We start from the raw sequence: 6,870 nt of genomic DNA, 5'->3' as shown, positions 1-6,870 counted from the left end.
AGTACTCACAAAATTAAAATAATTATAATAATAGAAAATATAATAAAATAAAACTCACCGAATAATAAAAAAATAATTTATGTACATTAAGAAAATTATATTTAACCAACTATAAAATAAATACACATTCGCACATAAATACAATATTTACATACAGCTAAGGGAAACCTGCACCAGGCTTTGCCAGCCTCGTGTGCAAGGCAAAGCAGGGCTCCAAGAGATCCCAATAGCGTCACTGGTATTGACGACTAATAGAGATTGAGTGAGAGTGCTTCAATATATATAATGACTTCCTATGAAATGGTATATTAATTATAATTGGTATGATTTTTTTCTTCGCTCCACAGCATGGAATCCAGATTGGGGGGGAGGCCACCAAGAGAAAATAAAATTTGTGGTGACAGTTGTTTGAGCCTGATCAATGGAAACATTTCTACAGAGGCCGCACAAAATGAAAATTAGAAATAGTTTTATTAATTGTTTATTATTTAATGGGTATAAACAGACATTGGAGGTCTAATTTCCTAATACATCACGCGTTTCTAGGCGTGTTTTTTCGTAGGGAGGCTCGTCACTTACACGCCTATTTTTTTGTGACTGCTACCCATTGGCTAACGGCCTCACAAATGCCCGGGGGGAAGTTGTAAGTGGATTTTGCATTATTTTATGCTTGAAAAAAGCCCGGGTGGGACCGGGATCCGATCTGACAACCTGTGGGTTGGTAGACTGGCGCGTTACCACGCTGCTACCGCTGCAATATTATAATATTATTAATTGTTTACCTGTATTATTTTTATTTGAAAAGAAATACGTTAATGTATTATAAAAAATATAAATTGTTGTTTCGTCGTTGTTGTTCTGGATTTACAACGAAGTATTTTATTAGAATGGTATTTTTTTCATTGTGTTCTCTAAGGACAATTTCTAGGTACGCCCAAATATTTGTCAATAAATTTTAAAAATCACACAAAAACACCATTAACAAACATGTGAGAGCCAACTCAAATATTTAATATAACTTTTACTATAATATTTAGTATAAATTTTACTCGGACTATAATAAAGTAGAAGATTTTGCGAAGATTAGAATAAACCAAGCAGGCTAAGGGTTAGGATGGATATTATTGCATTGATCCAGTTTGTTTATTGTTTTTCCAAGAAGGGGGCGATGAGAGGCAGATCCTGTTTCGAAGACTATTCCACTGGAGGGCCCTCGACTTACCAGCCTGTTGCCCACGTGTCCGACACGTGGCCAGCTAATAACAACATCCTCTTTGTTTGCGGCTGCCCATTCTCATTACTGACAGGTCTGTCCCCCTACCCCCTCCCTCGTATTCGGTCACCATCTAATAAACACTAGATCCATACATATATCTATGTTCGAGTGAGAGTGTGTATATATGTATACACACTATACATAGAAAATATCCTGTATCATTTCATAAAGCTATTTTATAGCTTTAATTAATTTTTAAGCTATTTATATTTTATAATTATTTTTTGGGGATGTTCGCAAAGATTTTTATTGTTATAGTTTTTAATGTCGGGATATGTATGTTATAAGATGTGGTACCATCTGTCCAATCGCTTACCAAAAGAACTAATAAATAAATCAACAATAAAAAATATTAAAAAAGAAATATTTAACTTGGAACTTTCTTACTTCTATGATTCCCAATAATTGATTTTGATTCACCAAATGACCATATCTGGCTATATTTTTTTCTTAATTTCACATTATTAATTTATTATATTTTAATTAGAATTAGCAATGTATCTGTGTGGTTCATAATCGATATTATCGGACCCTTATTTTTATCATATTCTGTATCATCTTGTTTTATTCTCATTATTATATTTAATTAATTGTAAAATTTTCAGCTTTATTATTCATTTAAAAATACTTTTAGTTATTTTTTTTTTATTTAGTTTAATTTAATTTTTTATAATTATTATTTTATTTTTATTTTTATTTTAGTAGTTTTAAAATTATTAGTTGTATCACTTGAGTTCAATTCATAGTGTACTAATCAAGCTTAAAATTTGTATAGCCTTAACAAAACCCTAATAGTCAAAACTGTAATATTTACATTTCACTTATGTATATCATTTTTAGGAGGGTGCGGGCCTTACGCTGTGGCTACTGACTCCAAGAATCCAAGTTTATCCAGGTAGAAAATTATTTTCTGTTACAGTGTAGCCGTGAGTCAACTCTTGTGGATTCTGGCTCCTCCTGGGCCCTGTTTCATAATCAAGTACAAACTAATACTATTAGTCTTATCGATTTTTAACTTAATACAATTACACTGACTTGCACTTTGACTTTTTAACTCCTGTAATATCACTAATAGTTCTCCCTATTATGAAAAAAATAAGTATTAGTGTAATTAACACGTTGTTTCTATTATTGTATTATGAATTAATACTATTAGCTTTCATTATAAAACAGGGCCCTGGGGTCACCAAGCCCCTAAATTGGGTAAAAACCTGGCAGTCGAGTGTGATTTTGACTAAATCACCTCCTTGAACAACTGTTGGTCTAGTAATAATCCCTTACAAGCGTTCAATAAAACGAGTTTTTACTCTTGTGGACTTTTAATACAGGTGATATTTTTTTCGAATTCAAATGAATCTTTAACATTATACTTTTTATTCCAAACTCCTTAACCATCCTAACCCATTAATTCTTAATCTTTCATCCTTAACAATCCCTGATAATCCTCCGAGGCGTCTGAAAAGAAGATGGCCACGAGACCTTCTAGTTTAAATTAATGTTTGAGGTACCACCAATGGGTGGTTCCTTCCCAAGATTTTCAAGTGTATATGAAACATACTACATATTTATCTATTGTATTATTTTGTACAGTTGTAAATTACAATAAATAAATAATTAAAAAAACAAAAAACATTATACTTATTAGTGGAAATATGCTCAAATATATCTACTGGATATTTTGATAACTATGTTGGAGAATTCTCTAATGAAACTATTGGTCTTCATTACTTACATTCGTTATCGTTTTTTAGCAATGAATATAATTTAGGTGATATCGGTGAATTTGTAATAAGTCTGCAGTCTGTTTTATTGTCAATGTATTTTTTGTGTTTAAACTACGCTAAAGTTGTGTTTGTATCAGTCATTAATTTGCGTTGGGTTTCTACCAACCTATTTTTTTTTTCTGTACATTTGTTGAGCGTTATAGTGTGTTACTGTTACTTTTTGTATTGTTTTTATAGTTAGTTATTATATTCACTCATTTACCTCACATCTCATCCCGTTCATTCTTCTCTGCACTATTTTGAACTATGTATCCTATATTACTTAATAGGGAAACTACGGGTAACTTGCTTATGTTCATAATTCACAAAATGCTAAAGTTCATAAACCACTTTTCAGATATTTTTCTTATTTATTTTGGCTCCATTTATATTGGATATTTCCTTTAATTGTTTTTCGTTAATTAGATTAAATTTATGTTCATAACAAGTATGATTAAACTTAAAAAAGTTAAGGAAAGTATTTTAAACATTGAGATAAAAAGTGCTGTATATATACACACATTCATAGATACTCACATAAACGGGGTTCCAAGAAATTGTAAATTCAAATTCCGCAGTGCTTTTGAAAGATGAGGTAGAGGGGAATAAGGGATATGATTATAAAGATACAGATCAAATATTTTTCTTCTTTATTCATCCAAACATATTTTATAGAAAGAAATTTTTAAAAACCGCTCGTTTAGTTTAGAGTAAATAAAAGTTATTTTAATAGCAGGGCACTAGGAATTGTGCTTACTTGCGTTCATATTACAAGAGCCAGGAAGAAAAACAGGGAGTTATTTCACCCCAATTTTTTATTAATTTAATGAAAACTATGTATAATTACTAAACTAAAAACTGATGAGTCTTAATTTTTAATTCGGAGCTTTATATCTTAAAAACTACCAAAACTACCAACAACACTAGAAAATCTAAAAGCACATTATTTAAAGGAGAGTAAATTTGCTGAAATATTAGTCCTAATATTTATGTCCTATATTTCTCCAGATGTAGCTTTTTAAAAACCAACATTTTATAAAAATGTACTGCAATATCAGTAGTTAGTTAATTTATTTTGAAAAATCTATATCTCAAGAACTATATGACGTACAGATGTCTATTAGCACTCAAATTACAGCTAGTTTAATGTACTATAAAGTCGTTTATGACATTTCTATCCCAATACCTATATCTTTTCCATGATATTTTTGTCATTTTATTGTACGTCAACCAAGAAGAACATTATCAGTATAAAATATCTCGTGCTACAAGGCGATTTGCTGATTAAGGCCTTCAATGTCATTAAAGAATCATTTAAAGTTTATTGCTTTTTGCATAGATGACCACGTCGTTGGTAAATTAGTGTTAACATCACCTAACTCAGCCGTTCAATCAGCGATCATTATAACAAATAAATTGCTGCTAATTACAGGTCCTTTCAGTAACCTGTTTCTATTCTCAACACATTTAGATTTTAAATTTTTTACTTTACACGTTCAATAAAAGACTTCTTCAAGAAAGGACTTTGACTTTATCCGTGGAAACATTGCTCAATGATATCAGTTTCTGAAAGTTTCCTAATAAATATGGCACCAAACAGTATCGTAAGCAGAAAAATGCAATACATGCATTTTTGAAGCTCCGTCACATCGAATATAATAGGAACTTTGTAACCTATAGCAACCTTAACTTTTCGTCCGAATTAAAACTAAAAAAAATTATATATATTTTTTTCTTTTTTTTCAAGAATTTATCATTTAAATAAAATCATAAAAAAACCTATGGTAGGGAGTAGCAATTTGCGCTCCCCCTACCCACCACCCCCTCTCCTAATACGCTTCTTGTTCTACTGTTTATCCCTATAGTTCTAAAATCTGCACAAAAAACCCAATCATATTCATGCTTACTTTCTATATTAAAGGGGTTGTTTACTCCTATATCCTCCAGCATGCAAATAGAAATTAATCAAGATTTGAAAAGTAAATTTTATAATCAATCTTTACTTTCAAATTTCATACACGAATAAAATGATACTCTTTTTACATTCTTTACTGAGGTAATGATGGGCTGCCCGCAGCTCAAGTGGTTAGGCGCAGTCTTACCAATCCTCAATCTGCTGGCGGCGCCTGACTTTTTTCATTGAGTGGCAGTCCCACAAAATGAAAAATTTTACCCCTAACCATCTCGTGGCCGACGACTGTAAACGTGTTCATTTCATTATAAAAACTAGTGTTTAATGATATTTTTCACAATATCTATCTGCCAGTATATAACTGGAAGGATTTTACTTAGTATTTTATTCTACTTATAAATATAGGATAAATTTACCACGAGCCTCTGATATAAATTTAATGAAAATTACAAATCGAAATCGTACTTGAATATGGCCAAGGATCAATCCTTAAATAACTCACCTACTTTTTGACAGGATCAAAAATAATCGCGTAACTTATTAATTTTATCTCTTCCGTGAGCTAAAATTTAATCCATTGGCCATAGACAGCATTTGTTGAGTTCGGAGACGGATTGAATTATAAATCCCAAGCTCTTGTTTAATACCATCCTTCCTATTTACCTAGGAACGGCTCATGATGAAACTATATAATTATGGAGAATCTTGATCGTTGAAGAATAGATAATCATAATTATCAATATCTCATAAAATCTGCCACCTTGATTCGTATAAGAAGGATATTAATCAGAGGAACAGTATCCATCCTCACAGAGCTCTGGTTGCTGGTGAAACGGGATTGCCATTTTCTCCGAATGATGAACAAGAATTCAGATTCGATTGACAGCATTGATTCGAGGCACTTGGCAGAAATAACAATTATCAAAGTTCTTTTTGAATTCTATAAAAACCGTATGTACGCCGAATTTCAGATTTGTAAGTAGTCCATAGTCGTAAATGCTCAGTTTACGTTTTACAAACCAGGTCTTAGTTTGTTCGCTAAGACGAACAGTTAAATAACTAATATATGTCCTCTTTACCAACTTACAATGTATTCTCCTATAACAAATAACATGTATTCTCATGTTACATACTACTCAAACGCATATGTAGAACAGGCAACCGCATCAGGTTGGTTTATACGAATTCTACTCGAATTTATTTCCTTATTTTTCCACTTTCCCCTACCTTTTGGATAGTACGAGTGTTAACAGTAGAGGAATATTACGTATGACTGGTAATAAACGCACTATTACAAAAGATGAGTTGTGGACGTAAGTTGTTCATCTCAGTTCTTAAATGTCCGGTAGAGGTTTGCTACCATTATCCAGCGGTTTTCTTCTTTTCCTCCTGGTTCCAAGGTCGTGGTTGGACGCACCAGGAATTCAACAATCTATAACACAAACGCTTTGGGTCAACTTCATAACAATTCTCCTATGAAGAGAAATATCTCGTGGCGCTCATTTCGTTCAACCCTGGACTGCAAGAACGTATAAACTGACTGCAATGTTGAAATGTTGGAGGTCACTGCAGTCACAAGGAGAGGTAGGTCGAACAATTATCTTTGGAGAAAGGTGAGAAAATAAATACACTGTGTACAAGGCTCTATATTTGATTTAACTTCCTAATGTTTTCCATGCAATGAAAAGAAGAATTCAGCTGTTTTACTTGAAATCCAAACCAAGGTATATGTCTGACAAGAAAAAAAACTGCTAAGAAAATTAGGCGAATTGGACTAAATAATGTATGTTTTAATCTTCTTTAGCACGTAGGAAATAAGACGTAATTTAAACGTAAAATTTTGGAAGATGTATAGTTTCGTTTCTTTCATAGCGTCAACAATCCTCCATTAATGAATTTTCCTTCATTTTTATAAAATA

The sequence above is a fragment of the Halyomorpha halys genome, unplaced genomic scaffold, assembly GCF_000696795.3.
Source record: "Halyomorpha halys isolate HHAL.00 unplaced genomic scaffold, Hhal_1.1 Scaffold431.1, whole genome shotgun sequence".
Classification (NCBI taxonomy): Eukaryota; Metazoa; Arthropoda; class Insecta; order Hemiptera; family Pentatomidae; genus Halyomorpha; species Halyomorpha halys.
This window is presented reverse-complemented; position numbering follows the sequence as displayed.